Source organism: Ahaetulla prasina, chromosome 1 (assembly GCF_028640845.1).
Source record: "Ahaetulla prasina isolate Xishuangbanna chromosome 1, ASM2864084v1, whole genome shotgun sequence".
NCBI classification, from domain to species: Eukaryota; Metazoa; Chordata; class Lepidosauria; order Squamata; family Colubridae; genus Ahaetulla; species Ahaetulla prasina.
The window spans coordinates 293334029-293348138 of NC_080539.1; the positions used below are offsets into that span (position 1 = coordinate 293334029).

The window sequence follows — 14110 nt, forward strand, 5'->3', positions numbered from 1 at the left end:
GTGACAATGGTAATGATGAGACAATCTATTCGGTCTATTTCTTCGGAGCCAGGAAAACGGGGGTGGGGGGAAGCAAAGCAAGACTTCGATGGCTTCTAAGTCATCTTCAAGGAGAACCCCAGATAAAGCAATCTGCAATGTAATCAAGACTTTGAGTCATCACCTTCAACATTACCAAAGGGTTTGAGTCACTGCCTCAACATTACCAAATCAGGAAAGGGCATAACCCATAGACCTGCTGAAGCTGCCCAAAGGCACCTTTGGATGCCATTTCTATCCGCCATCCCACAGGCTTAGCAAATCCCAGAACAATTCCCAGATTCATTTAAAAACAAAAAACCACCATCTTAATAAAGTGTCTTACCACTTACAAGATTCTGTATTAACCCCCAGATTTAAAGACATCTCACTACAATTCATGGCGCTCTTGATTCCCAGATCTTCCCCAACTGAGTAGGATTTGACCGTTCCATGTTAAACTGTATAAACATATAGGCTGTGCACACCTGCACTTCAATGATTGTCTGTTTCCACAATCACATCTGCAAGATGTTCCTGGCAGTCCATGTGGCAGCCGCAAGAATTGCTGCAACGTCTTCAAAGCTTAAGAACTGGGGCAGATAGCAGCCTACATATTATGTCAACTCATATATTTGTTTCTTCCACTCTGTCCTGTCTGAATTTTCCATCCCCTCAACTGCCTTGGATGACGGCTGCTTAAACTTCTCTCTCACAGTGTTTATTTTTAATTTGACCCCAAAGGGAGAGGAAAGTTCAGTCCCATAGGCTCTCCTTTCCCTAATTGCCAGTTCATTCATCTCAAGAAGGGCAAAAAGTTTCCTGAGGGAGATCCTCGAAGTCAAAGAGCCGGAAAAGGTAGAAACTTCGCCAGAGGATGGAGTGCAGTGGGGGTGGGTGGGTGGGTGGAGAAAGGAAGAGATAAACTGGTGACGGGGAAGGAAAGACAGAAAACTGAGAAGGGACCAAGGTATGCAAGCAATAAAGATAAAAAGAGAGGGAGAAAGAAGGACGGAGGGAGAGGGAGGGAGAGAAACTGGAAAGACAGAAAACCGAGAAGGGACCAAACTATTCTAGCAATAAAAATAAAGAAAGAGGGAGGGAGGGGGAGGGGGGAGAAGGGGAGGGAGAGAGAAACTGGCTGATGGGGAAGGAAAGACAGAAAACGGAGAAGGGACCAAGGCATACAAGCAATAAAAATAAAAAGAGAGGGAGGGAGAGAGAGAGAAGAAGAGGGAGGAAGGGAGAGGGAAAGAGAGAGAGAGAGAAACTGGCGGATGGGGAAGAAAAGACAGAAAACCGAGAAGGGACCAAGGCATGCAAGCAATAAAAAAAAAGGGCAGACGCTGAGATGCCAAGCAAGACGCGCCCGCTCTCTTCCTGCTCTGGACTGAAAGCCGCGAACAATGCAACGAAGGGACGGCGCAAGGGCCCGGGGAGGGGGAGGGGGCGCGGGGCGGGGCGGAGCGGGGCGGTGGAGCTTAGCTGCAGCTGGCGACTCCGGCTCTCTCATCAGGCGGCTGGGCAAAAAGGCTCCGCGCCCGCAGCCCCGCGAACGGTGAGTGGCTGCCGCAGGCAAGAGCTCGCCCGCGTTTCCTCGCGCCGCCTAGGACCCGTGTTACAACTTGAGCGCCGGCAGCAGAGGCAGCGCCGTCTGCGACATCTTCTCTAGCGGCTTCTCCCCAAAGTTGCTCCAGCCCCCGCGCCTTTGGAGAGAGCTGGGCTAACGTTGCCTGCGAGCCGGGAGATCGCCGGGCGGCTGGATTGCCTTCCGCTACTCTGAGGGTAAGACAACCGGGGAAGTGGGGAGGGGCGGGGGACGGACGGACGTCTTCTCTCTCCTCGATTACTTTGCCCCCGCCGAAACCGCTTCTCCCTACCCGCCCTGGCGAACGCTGCCCTCCGCGCAAGGGTCCGGGTCCGGGTCCGACTCCGACTACTTGCCCGGTCGCTGCTTCCAGAGGACACGCCCAGGAGTTCTCACGTGCTCCAGAGATCGCTGGGTTGCGGGTCAGTTTTTGTCCTCCCCCCACCCCAATCCTCCCCGGAATGCGAATAAAATTAGCTTCACCCTTGAGGAGCCGAGGCTTCTCCAGTTCTTCTGAACGAGCCCATATTGACAAACGGTTGAACCCTATCAAGCCGTAAAACCTCCCAGGTGCTTTACTAGAGATCCGGCTCTTCGCTACTCAGCGGCTCCCCAAAGGCGCCACCCAACCCTCATCCTGTCTCTAGAGGTTTCCCTCCTCTCCCCTCCCCTCCGCCACTCTTTACTAAGTTCCTCGTGATCTTTCCCACTTTCCCACATCAAGTGCCCAAAAGCGAGCGGGCGGGCTCTTCATTCTTCTCGAGAATTAAGTCCTCCAGGGTCCTTTTCACCCTCTCTATTTTTAAACTGGTGTTTTATGGTCGGAGCTTAAGGGTGACTGCCCCAGATGTGAAGTTTGGTGTTGACTCCCCCCACCCGCGACACTTTATCACGACGCTCCCGTCAGCTCCCTTCTTCCTTCTGAAGTTTACAAAGCTGTCCCCGATTCTTTCTGATGTTCGTTTTTGTAAAAGGAAAAGGTAAACGACAGCCTTCCGCCTTTCTTTCTGTGTCCCGTCGGTTGATTTTTTTCTTAAGAGTCAACTGAGGCTGGGTAAAAATTGGTAGGATGTCATCCATCCTCCACCCTCGGAAGGTTTGGGGCATTTGCCGTCGAGGAAATGGAGGCTAAGAGAAATGTCTTTATTGCCTTGCTTTTGTGGTTTTGTCGTCTTGAAGGTTCCTCGAGTTACTTTGAGATGCAGAGTTTCTTCCATCCTCTTTCCCCCCTTCAAACTTGATGCACATGCTTTGCTTGCAGTTGTGCTTAGATCTGATGTAGAAAAGAAGTGCTTAGAAATTCTGGATTATGCAAACCAAATTTAAATATTCCTTAAATACTATAGTTTTAGGGGATGCCCTCCCATTCTGCTACAGTTCATTTCCATATTCAATTTCTTACCCTTATTCAACAAAACCTGCATTTTAGCTTCAAAAGGTAATTTAGTAAGCTGTTGCTCTTATCTTTTTAACTTTTATAGTTTCTACTAATGGTTAAGTGTGGAATTTTTTCTTTCTTCAAAGAATCATTTTTTTTTGGGTGAATATTCCTATTCTTATTTTATCTATTCTCTAGTGTGGATCTCCACATTGCTAACAAGCATTACACGCCAAATGGATGTGCTAAAGTTCAAGAAATAACTCTGGTAATCGTTCAGTGATATCTTTGTTTTTCCCTCCTGCTCTGCAAAGAGCTAGCAACCAAGCCGAGTGGAAAATGTGGTGGAGAACATTTGCCTATAATAATGTATTTGTGAGAAGTTGACATTTGTATTGTTCGTAGTTCTCACTCTTTCTTTCTGCTTTTAACATATGTTTGTACAGTTCACACTTACTAAAACCTTGAGTTTTGGAGTAGCCTTTCCCAGCTTGCTGTCCTCCAGACGTTATTGGAGTATAATTCCCAGCACTCTAGCCAACTGCTGTTGGAGGCACCAGAAGGGGAAAGGTTGCTAAATGAGTATACTTATCTTTGCATTTGTCAGAGTTAGTAGAATTATAGTTCTGAACAATACTGTGATTGGTTATTTCTACAAATGAGTTTAGGAGAAAAGGCAAAGGTTACACATCTGGAAAATTCTTTATGAGATTAGCTGGACAGTGGAACAATTTATTCTGAAATTTCCAGCTCTTCTCCTTGAGGCTGTACCTTACTTAACAAACTGTTTTTAGGCAGTATAGGCTGGGCTGCACTATCCTCAGGAGATTTCTCTCTCAACCAGAATGTGTGCTCAGAGAAGTTCCCTGAGGATGGGCCCCAGTAGGAGTCCAAAAATTCAAAAGTCTAAACCTCTGGTCCAGGTGACTGACCCAGCTTGGATCCTGCAACATTATCCTGGAACCACTTATATTTGCCTTCTTTGATAGAGATATGGTCTAGTAATGTGGTGGCTTCTTATGTATGAAGAATTGTAGGTGGTGGTTGTATAGGTAAAATATATACATGTCTAAAATAATTTAAACTTGATAGGGCAACACTGTGTCATGTTTCTTACTATAGATCCATGATGGCAAACCTTTTCCAGACTGAGTGCCCAGAGCGCACTCCAAAATGCAATGAGCATGTAGCCCCTGCACATGCCCCCCGCCCCCGTGCATGTGCACACGGCCACCCCACCCCCTGCATAGGCTCAGCAGAGTTCCAACAACCTGGCTGGCGGGAGGTACGTGCGCATGCACGTTGGAATTGAACTGGAGCATTGGCTCGTATGCCCACAGAGAAGGCGCTGCATGCCACCTGTGGCACTCGTGCCATAGGTTTGCCATCATGGCTATATAGATGGTCTTTCTGGTAAGGGATCACAGCAGATGGCAGCATGCAGATGAACTTTGCTGATACAGAAAGAACTAAGTGGAGTTAGATCTTGTTACTACTTGGATAAGAGACATCAGAAAATGCAGGATTTGTAGATTGGACTCGGAATTTGGAAAAGATACCCCATTGCATATTAGTTGGGCAAAAATGATTAGAGATAAGTGGTTAACCAAGTCTTATGCCAAGAAGGGCATTATAGATGGTGACCAACGCTTTGAATTGCACCTGGACATTGACTGGCAGACAGTGCACTCATATAAGAATGACGACACATGGGCATAAGAAGTATTTGTTATTACTTGCACCACTGTATTTTGGACCAGATGTACTTGCCAAATAATCTTCAAGGGTAGCACCATAGAATAGAATACACAAGCACAACCAAGGGGCAAAATTGAGTTGTGGCAAATGTTCTTGTCTTTCAGAAATGCAAAATTATTTCAAATTGTCAAGTGAATGCTGTGGTTAAAAAAAAACATTGTTTACCAAGGGGTGATTTTTGTCGAGTACTATAAATGCTAAAAACATGGATTGTTTTGTACCATACCCATTACACCCTTGCCCCAAAGAGTAGAGAGATTGCTTAAACAAGTTCTCTCTTCCTGAATTGCCTTTCCCCAGTTGCAGAGCTCCCTAAAAATGCTAACTGCAAGTTAACAAGCTCTCTGTGAGTTAAATTAGTTGATTAGAATCTTCTGCCTCCTTGCAGCTCCTACCTGAAACTGGGAAGACCCTAACCAGTTTCATATTAAAGGACTTCTTTTACCACCTAAACAACAGGCAGAGAGAACGTTAGGCAAACAGCTAGTGCTAGCATATTCCTTTCAATGTGTGTTCCCCATTATGTGTCTGTTTACTCTCTTGTAATCCCTTTCTCTCCAATGAAAACAAATGCAGACATTAATTCTCTTCTTGCTAATTATCTCAGCATTGAGGTGAATATTCCAAAGGTTTGGGAAGTGGGAAAAAGTGTCTATAAGGTTTATCCAGCTTCTTTGTGAGCTGGAAGCCTTTGCTGCCATTTGAGCTCAACTGGCTGGGATGAGATCCTTCTGACACTAAAGCAAAAAAAGGTTGAAGTAGAATTGTAAGCACCGTCACGTGATATTTTACTTGGTAATTGCTTCACTTAATGACTGAGTTGTTGGTTCCAATTGTAGTTGCTAAACAAGGACTACATCAGGAGATAATTAAAATACTAACAATTTCTTCCTCTATTGCTTTATGCCTGTTTTCTCCTACTACATTTTAGGAATATGGCAAAGTCTACAGTTCATATAAAGGCTTCCACTTTGGGATTTAGAGCTTCTTTTCTGCCTGGCCAGCAGTCAAGATTGAATGGAGATGGATTATCAGATATTCACTCTACAGCAACTCGAGATCGCTTTCTTGAGACAGATGCCCCAATAATGGATTTTTCTTTTTGTCTAGGGTTGGCACAGACTCTAGCTAGGTTGGCATTAATTATAAATATACTTGTTCCTCCAGACTTTTTGATTGACTATATTCTGTTCTGAGTGTGTCAGCCCTTCATATTATGATGCCAATCTATTTATTTATTTGGTGATTTTTAAAATGTTTGTGTGCTGGTAGTTCAGTCTGGAATTACTTTCTGTAGAGCACCCTTTGCCCAGAGATCTGCCAGGGCTCCATTCTTCTGAAAGGCCTTGAAGCCTTCAAGACCCTATTCCCACAAGGGTTGGAGTGGGATGAGTCTGAAGCAAAGGTACAGTGTGGGTGTGTGGGAGAGTTCTGTCCTGGATGCCATGAGTTTTTAACAGATTTTTATTAGATTTTTATTCTTTATTAGATTTTTATTTATTCTCGTTTGTGGGTTTCTGTTATTTTTACTGTTTGTGTGCTGCCCAGGATTGTTGCTTCAATATAGGTCGATTTATAAGTCTTAATGAATAAATCAGAGCAACTAGCTAACTAGTTAATGTTTCGATCTACACTATCTATGAATGAATGCATGAATGGCTTGGCAATGGAAGGAAAGCCTCTAATGGAGAGTTGAGTCGCTTGGTGTACATCTTATCCCATCACCCATCTGCCAATCATTTTGCTTGGGAAAAGTGTAAATAATTTCCACAAATCGTCATCTGCAATATACAGTATTGCAGTAGAAGCAGGAACTTGAGAGAGGAGGCACCTTGGATGGAGGGAGCAGAACAACAATTGGTGGGTGCTGTTCCCAGTGTAGCAGGTACATTGGGAGACTTTCAAGGACTGTGAGCATCTCCTGGTTACCTGTATGTAATTTATACAATGAGCATAAAGTACACCCTTCAAATAGATAGATGAATTCACCATGTTCCTGAACACCAGCTGAAGAATTCAGATCCAGTCTTGAAATGAAACTATTCTATGTTGCTGAGACCCCTTTGAACAAGGGCATTTAATGAAAATTAAATATTTCAGAAGAGCTTGCTAGGACAGAAAAAAACAATTTCAGAAATGAATATCTTTCAGCGTAGGCATAATTAAATTTACCAGCACAAGACTCCCATCCCTCACTTGTTGAATCCTGATGTGTTTTAACCGTCAAATGTAACTTTGTTACTTCACAGAAATATTGGTTGTTAAAGTAGGCCCCACTTTCTCTATTTCTAGTACAGTACAACATCTTTATCCCAAGATGATGTCATGTTTGGCATATTGTTTAGTGTTAACAGTTTTTGGTATGACGTAAGGGAAAGAAAAAACAAATGAAGTATATGTTTATGAAACAGCTGACCAGTTCTAACTTCTTGCCAAGATCTATATGTGTGTGTGTGTTTGTTTAGTCACTACACTGCATTTTATCTTTAAATGGAAATAGAGAAATGAGTGATGCAAGTTAAAAATGAAAAAAACCATAATTTTAGTTCATTTGTTTTATTTTGGGTCACTTCAGTTAGACAGTCTGGTTCTTATTTTTGACACTGTATGGCAAATCCGCTTTACCTTCCCTGCTGAATTATAGCTTCATTCGATCCTTGCATTTATTTTCTTATTCAACTCTTATGAGGTCAGTAAATCACAAAGAAGATTTAATAGTGCCTTCTGGTATAGAATGGGCTTGAATAAATAGACGAGGATAGTTGGTTTTGTATTTTGCTAGCTTGCTTCTGTCACTGAGGCTTGCCAAGTTGGTGTTCTTCCTGCTTCAAAAAAATAAAATAAAAAAAATAAAAAACTGGCGTTTTGTGATGGCTATCCTTCCTTAGGCTACTGGGCTTTTTATCTGCCAGTTAATATGATTCAAGTGGGCTCTCAAGGACAGTGTTTTTCAGAATGTAGACTGGAGTTATACTAAGTGAAACCATACTGTACTTAGATGCACTTCGGCTGACAATAGCTGTAAATTGCTCATTCCCTTGCTGACTTCACTGTACTGTCAATGATCAAATCAGTTGCATTTCTGTACTGCCACTAAACAGTGAACATTTGGATTTGCAGCACAGACTCAGAAATTCATACTTCGTTGGATACAAAGGTGTGCAGCATGTGCAATCTTTGTGTTGGCAAATTTGCATGTTATTAGTACACAGAATAAGAAGTTGCATATGCTTATATGTGGCCTGTTTCATGGGGGAGGAAAATGAACAATTGCAAAAAGGAAAGACTTTTGTGCGATGTTTTGGTTTGTGGACATTTTTCTTTCATCACCGCTATAATATGATGAATGAGCTGCTTTCTCAGGATGAAATAATATCATATTAATATTATGATAGTACTTAATTTGAAGCTATTAAAAATGAAACATTTTCTACCCTATTCTAACTTTTGGCTCTTGGAGGGATGAATTTTGCTAGGAAGTAGTAACACACACATCCATGCAGACAGTTTGCAGACTGTATGTACTGATATAAAGAATTTAAGCTGATAAATAATAGAAATGATCCAAATATAATTCTTTGTATGAAGAAAATTCACTTACTTCCAAATAAATGATCAGATTTGTATGTTTAATTATGCCCGTCCTGCCACTTGTCAATTTGAAGTAAAGTGGGCAGAGCCACATTTTTGAACTGAACATACTTAAAAAAAGGTTTACTCTTATATACCTATAACAGTGCAGAGATCTACATATGGTTGATGAGTGCGGTTTCTCAAAACTTAGAGGAAGAAAGGCTGAGAGAACAGATTTGACACAAAACTCTGGGCCAGCAAGTAGGCTGGAGTTGGCTGCTATCTGAAGAAGTGTAATTATTTGAGAGCTAACTACTACTTAAATATCTTCTCTTTTAAAAGATGTACATATTTTAAAACTAGAACTCTAAATAAAGAGGTTTTCAGATTTAAATAAATGTGTAAATAAACCCTTTTGGCTTGAAGTTGCACTACCGAGTACTTAATTCCGTTGTACATTTTATAGAGAGAAACCAAAACCAAGACACCCATGGGATATTCATCTGTTTTGCATAAACAATTAACTTTAGAATTTCTCAGTCTCTTTTAGATGAACTGTTTTTCTGAGGGAGAAAGACTATGCAGTGTTAATTATAAAATGTTGACTTTCAAAGGTATAGTTGTAAAATAATTATTCAGCACAGATTGCCTGATCTGTTTTATTTATGACTAGCATTGTTATATTTTAGTTTATATATGGCCTAATTTAGACGTAGTGCTAACCAAAATGGATGTTTTCACATACTGCACTAAAAGCACTCTACTATGATGATTATATGGTTATTAATCAATTTCTACTTGAAACGCTTCCTAATTACATCTAAATGTGTATTTTCTACTTTGTGACCACATATTATTAACAATTCTTGAGTGAGTGATCCTGTTCCATTACCTACCGTCATTTGCAACTATGTTTGTTTGGGTTCCTTTTTTATGACCTTATAGTTCTTCCTATTAAAATTAATGTCCTTTTGATAACTCATTTCATTATGTTCTGCCATATATTTGCATAACTTCTCATTGATTGCTTTCTAAAGTGTACCTTTCAGATTTGACCCATATTATTCTAGGTACCATGAGAGTACAGTTAGACATGAACCAGTTGCAAGGATGGTTGTGGATGATGATGATGATATTATTATTATTATTATTATTATTATTATTATTATTATTATTATTATTATTATTATTATTATTATTATTATTATTATTATTATTTTAATTTGTATACCGCCCTTCTCCAGAAGGACTCAGGGCGGTTTACAGCCAAAATAAAAATACAGCAATGCATACAATATTAAAAACACACATTAAAAAACTTATTAAATTTGGCCTAATATTAAAATACAAATAACACTAAAAATTAATAAAAATTAAAACCCCATAAAATCAGCTAAAAATTAAAATTAAAATTCAAGCCAGTCCAGCAAGACGAAACAAATAAGTTTTAAGTTCGCGGCGAAAGGTCCGAAGGTCAGGTATTTGTCGAAGTCCAGGGGGAAGCTTGTTCCACAGGGTAGGAGCCCCCACAGAGAAGGCTCTTCCCCTGGGGGCCGTCAGTCGACATTGCTTGGCTGATGGCACCCTAAGGAGTCCCTCTCTGTGAGAACGCACAGGTCGCTGGGAGATACAAGATGGCAGTAGGTGGTCCCGTAAATATCTCGGTCCTAAGCCATGGAGTGCTTTAAAGGTGGTAACCAATACCTTGAAACGCACCCGGAAGACAACAGGCAGCCAGTGCAGTCTGTGTAGGATGGGTGTACATGGGAGCTCCGAACCGCTCCCTCTATCACTCACGCAGCTGCATTCTGGACTCTACTGGAGCCTCCGAGTGCTCTTCAAGGGGAGCCCCATGTAGAGAGCATTGCAGTAATCCAAGCGAGAAGTAACAAGAGCATGAGTGACCGTGCATAGGGCATCCCGGTCCAGGAAGAGGTGCAACTGGCGAATCAGGTGAACCTGATAAAAAGCTCTCCTGGAGACGATCGTCAGGTGATCTTCAAACGACAACCGCCCATCCAGGAGAACGCCCAAGTTGTGCACCCTTTCTATCGGGGCCAATGACTCACCCCCAACAGCTGGGTCCAGGGAAGGCTTCTTGAGGAGAGGTCTCACCACCGCCTCTTTCAAGGCAGCGGGAAAGACCCCCTCCCGCAAAGAAGCATTTGTAATCCCCCGGAGCCAGCCTCGTGTCACCTCCTGAGTGGCCAGCACCAACCAGGAGGGGCACGGGTCCAGTAAACATGTGGTGGCATTCAACCTTCCCAGCAACCTGTCCATGTCCTCGGGAGTCACAGGGTCAAAACCATCCCAAACAGTCTCAACAAGACGGGTCTCGAAACTCTCGCCTGGATCTACCCAATTTTGATCCAATCCATCCCGAAGCTGAACGATTTTATCGTATAGATAACCGTTAAACTCCTCGGCACGCCCTTTTAATGGGTCCTCCTGCCCCTCCTGTTGAAGGAGAGAGCGGGTAACCCGAAATAGGGCGGCCGGGCGGTTATCTGCTGACGCAATGAAGGAGGAAACGTAAGAACGCTTCGCATCCCTCAATGCCACTAGGTAGGTCCTACTATAGGACCTAACTAGTGTCCGGTCAGCCTCAGAACGGCTGGATCTGCAGGCACTGTCTAGGCGTCTTCTCTGGCATTTCATCTCCCTCAGCTCCTCGGAGAACCAAGGAGCTGGTTGGGACCTGTGCCGGGTCAGAGGCCGCAAAGGCACGACACGGTCCAAAGCTCCAGCCGCGGCCTGTTCCCAGGCCGTGACTAGTTCTTCAGTCGTGCCGCGGGCCAGGTTCTCTGATAGCTGATGCTTTAATGTTTCCTCCTAAAGATGATTTGTACATTTGGAATAATTCCCCTGAGTTACTTTTTCTTCCTATCCTAAGTCTGACGAATATTAACCCTCCACAAACCTTTGAAAAAAAATAGATGACAAATTTTATTCGTTGACATCAGAGGAAATCCATTCTCCAGATGATCTGAAATATTTGTTGATGAATGGGGGTAGTTATCTGAATTAGGCAATAACCAAGTCTCATGATAGCTTCAGTTGAAGGAACAACTCATAAGAGGAAGGAAGTCACATTCCATTTTTGTTTTTTATTCTGTAGCAGAGATTTGGATGTTTGATTTGTGCCCCAATCTCCAGAAGGAATCAATAGGATAGAGGCCACTGGCATTATCTTTAATTATTATTATTATTACATTGCTGATATTAACAATGTCATCTTTATCATGCTTTTAATTTAGTGCTGGTATTATAAACTGAAACAGTTTGGCTTCCTCCAGCCATTGATACCACTTAGTAGTCATTGAAGGTTCTAATTTAATTTACAACCTAATTAGGTGGTTGATGTTGTATTTATTATTTTTTTATGAAAATTATTTGCCACCCATCTCCTATCCAATGACTCTGGGTGGCTTACAATATCCCAAAACGTACAATATCTTATAACAGTGATGTTATAAGAGAAACTTTTTGCCGTCGCGTGCCAAAAGTGGGGGGAGCGCGGAGGGGGTGTGTGCATGCGCTCATGCCCACACTCATATTTCAACGTGCCCTGCCCCTCATGCATGCATGCGCGACCCTCCCACACTCCCCCCGCTTTTGGCATGTGATGGCCTGGTAGGCCTGTTTTTTGCCCTCCCCAGGCTCCAGAGGCTTTCTTGGATGCTTTCTTAGAGCCTGGAGAGGGCGAAAATGCCCCCCTGCCTCCCGCGGAGGCCCTCCAGAGGCTGGAAATGGCCTATTTCCCAACTTCAGGTGGAACCAGAAGTCTCATTTTTTGCTCTCCCCAGGCTCCAGAGGCTTTCTAGGAGCCTGGGGAGGGTGAAAACAGCCTTCCCCACCCACCCTGCCAGAGGCCCTCCGGAGGCCAGAAACAGCCACTTTTTCGACTTCCGGTTAGCCCGGAAGGCCCGAAAATCAGCTGGCCGGAGTGCAAATGTACGCTGGAGCTGAACTAAGACAATGCTCATGTGCCCACCGATATGGCTCCGCATGCCACCTGAGGCACGTGTGCCATAGGTTTGCCATCATGATCTTATAAGATCCTAGCCAGGGTATTATTGTTCATTGTACTGAGTGAACTGGGTGAACTGAGAAAGATCTTGTCTTTAAACCCAAATTAAAACTGACCAAGTTTAATGTAAAGTTTAGTTTAAATGCAGGAAATGACTTGAGTCTTCTATTTAACTAATTCTTCCCTCTCATCAAGCAGACAGAAGAAATGGGAAAATAAATTCTTGAAAAAAAGAATTCCTGACCTCTTTTTGCTCGAAGTTACTTGATTTAGTCCTGTCCAAAGAGTTGTCAAATCCTCTCAGCAGCTAAGTTAAAGATTTTTTTCCTCTCGATTGGTTGTCTGTTTCATTTCCCTACAATGATGGGTCATGTTAGGAATGGCTTGCAAATCTATGTACAAAGCATGGGATTGAATGACTAGGAATTGGATTGGTTAGTGGCCTCTCTTGGAGAAGTAGTCTGAGCATGTGGGTCAAGTGATGTAGAAAACTCACATAGCTTCTGCTTGGCTGCTGTTGACTTTTCTCAACTTCTGCAACAAATGGTGTAAGAAAAAGTGACAACTAGTTTGTTTGAATCTGACCAAACCAACTAGATAATTGCTCTGATCTGGGCAGTTCATAGATGTGAAGAGAAGATTTAAATAGGAAAATGGATTTCTGCCACTTCTCAAATTCTGCCAATTTGTACTTACTGAGACAGTAAGTGTATGAACCTATCTTTGTTTTTAACCACACCATCTACTGCTTTTGAAAGGAACAGGAGGGAATAAGCTGTGTTAGATCCAGACTAATGTAGATGACTTCCCAAGATTTGGATCCTTTTGGAGAAAATGAGCAGCTTTGGATCCAGTTTATCTTAAACCCGGATCTCATTATTCTGCTGTGCAAAGTCTTATTTTTGATCTTGCACAGCAGAATAATGTAGTAACGCATGCCTGAGCTCTTAGCAATTTGGCAAGGGATACCGTGAAGCATTTGCTTAATATTATGGATTCACTTAATGATGGCAGTAATTCACTTAACGGCTGCTGCAAAAAATGTCATAAAATCAAGACTGGTCACATGGGTGCCTCAGTTTATACCAGAATGACTAACCACTGCATATCCAGTCCCAATTGTGGTTGTAAGTCGAGGGCTACAGGAAATCCTCAATTTACAACTACAATGGAGCCCAGAATTTCTGTGGCTAAGTAAAACATTTGTTAAATAAGTTTTGCTCATTTTACAACCTTTCTTGCCGCAGTTGTTAAATGAATCTGGCTTCCCCATTGACTTTGTCAGAAACTCACAAAAGATGATCACATGACCCCAGGATATGTCATAAATATGAGTCAGTTGCCAAGAATTTTAATTTTGACCATGGGGATGCTACAACGTTCATAAGTGTGAAATACAGTCGTAAGTCACTTTTTTCAGTGCCGTTGTACCTTCAAACGGTCACTAAACAAACTGTTGTGAGTTGAGAACTATCTTTATATGTTTTCAAATACATATTGCTTCATTTAATATAATTGAGTTGACTTTAATGGATAATAATGGATTCCTTACAATATTTCTCAATTTTTTTTCTAATCTGTGAATATACTTAATTTGATATCTCCATCAAATCTTGTATCTTTTCTAAAGTAATAAATTAAAGGAAAAGGAGTATTTCTAGGCAGTTTTGATTTTACAAAAAAAGATTTATAAAATCAAAACTGCTTGGAAATACTTCTTTTGATACTACTTGCATTTGATACTACTTGCAAAAGAAATACATCT

At 42.2% G+C, this 14110-nt stretch overlaps 1 protein-coding gene across 1 annotated transcript in view; it reads left to right on the forward strand.

Moving 5' to 3' along the window:
- Positions 1-1408: 1408 nt before the first annotated feature.
- Positions 1409-14110, forward strand: part of TSPAN18 (tetraspanin 18) — a 234587-nt gene continuing 221885 nt past the window's right edge. The window contains exon 1 of the mRNA XM_058161711.1: positions 1409-1803. The gene's annotated coding sequence lies outside the window, so the exon portion shown is untranslated. The remainder of the gene's footprint in view (positions 1804-14110) is intronic.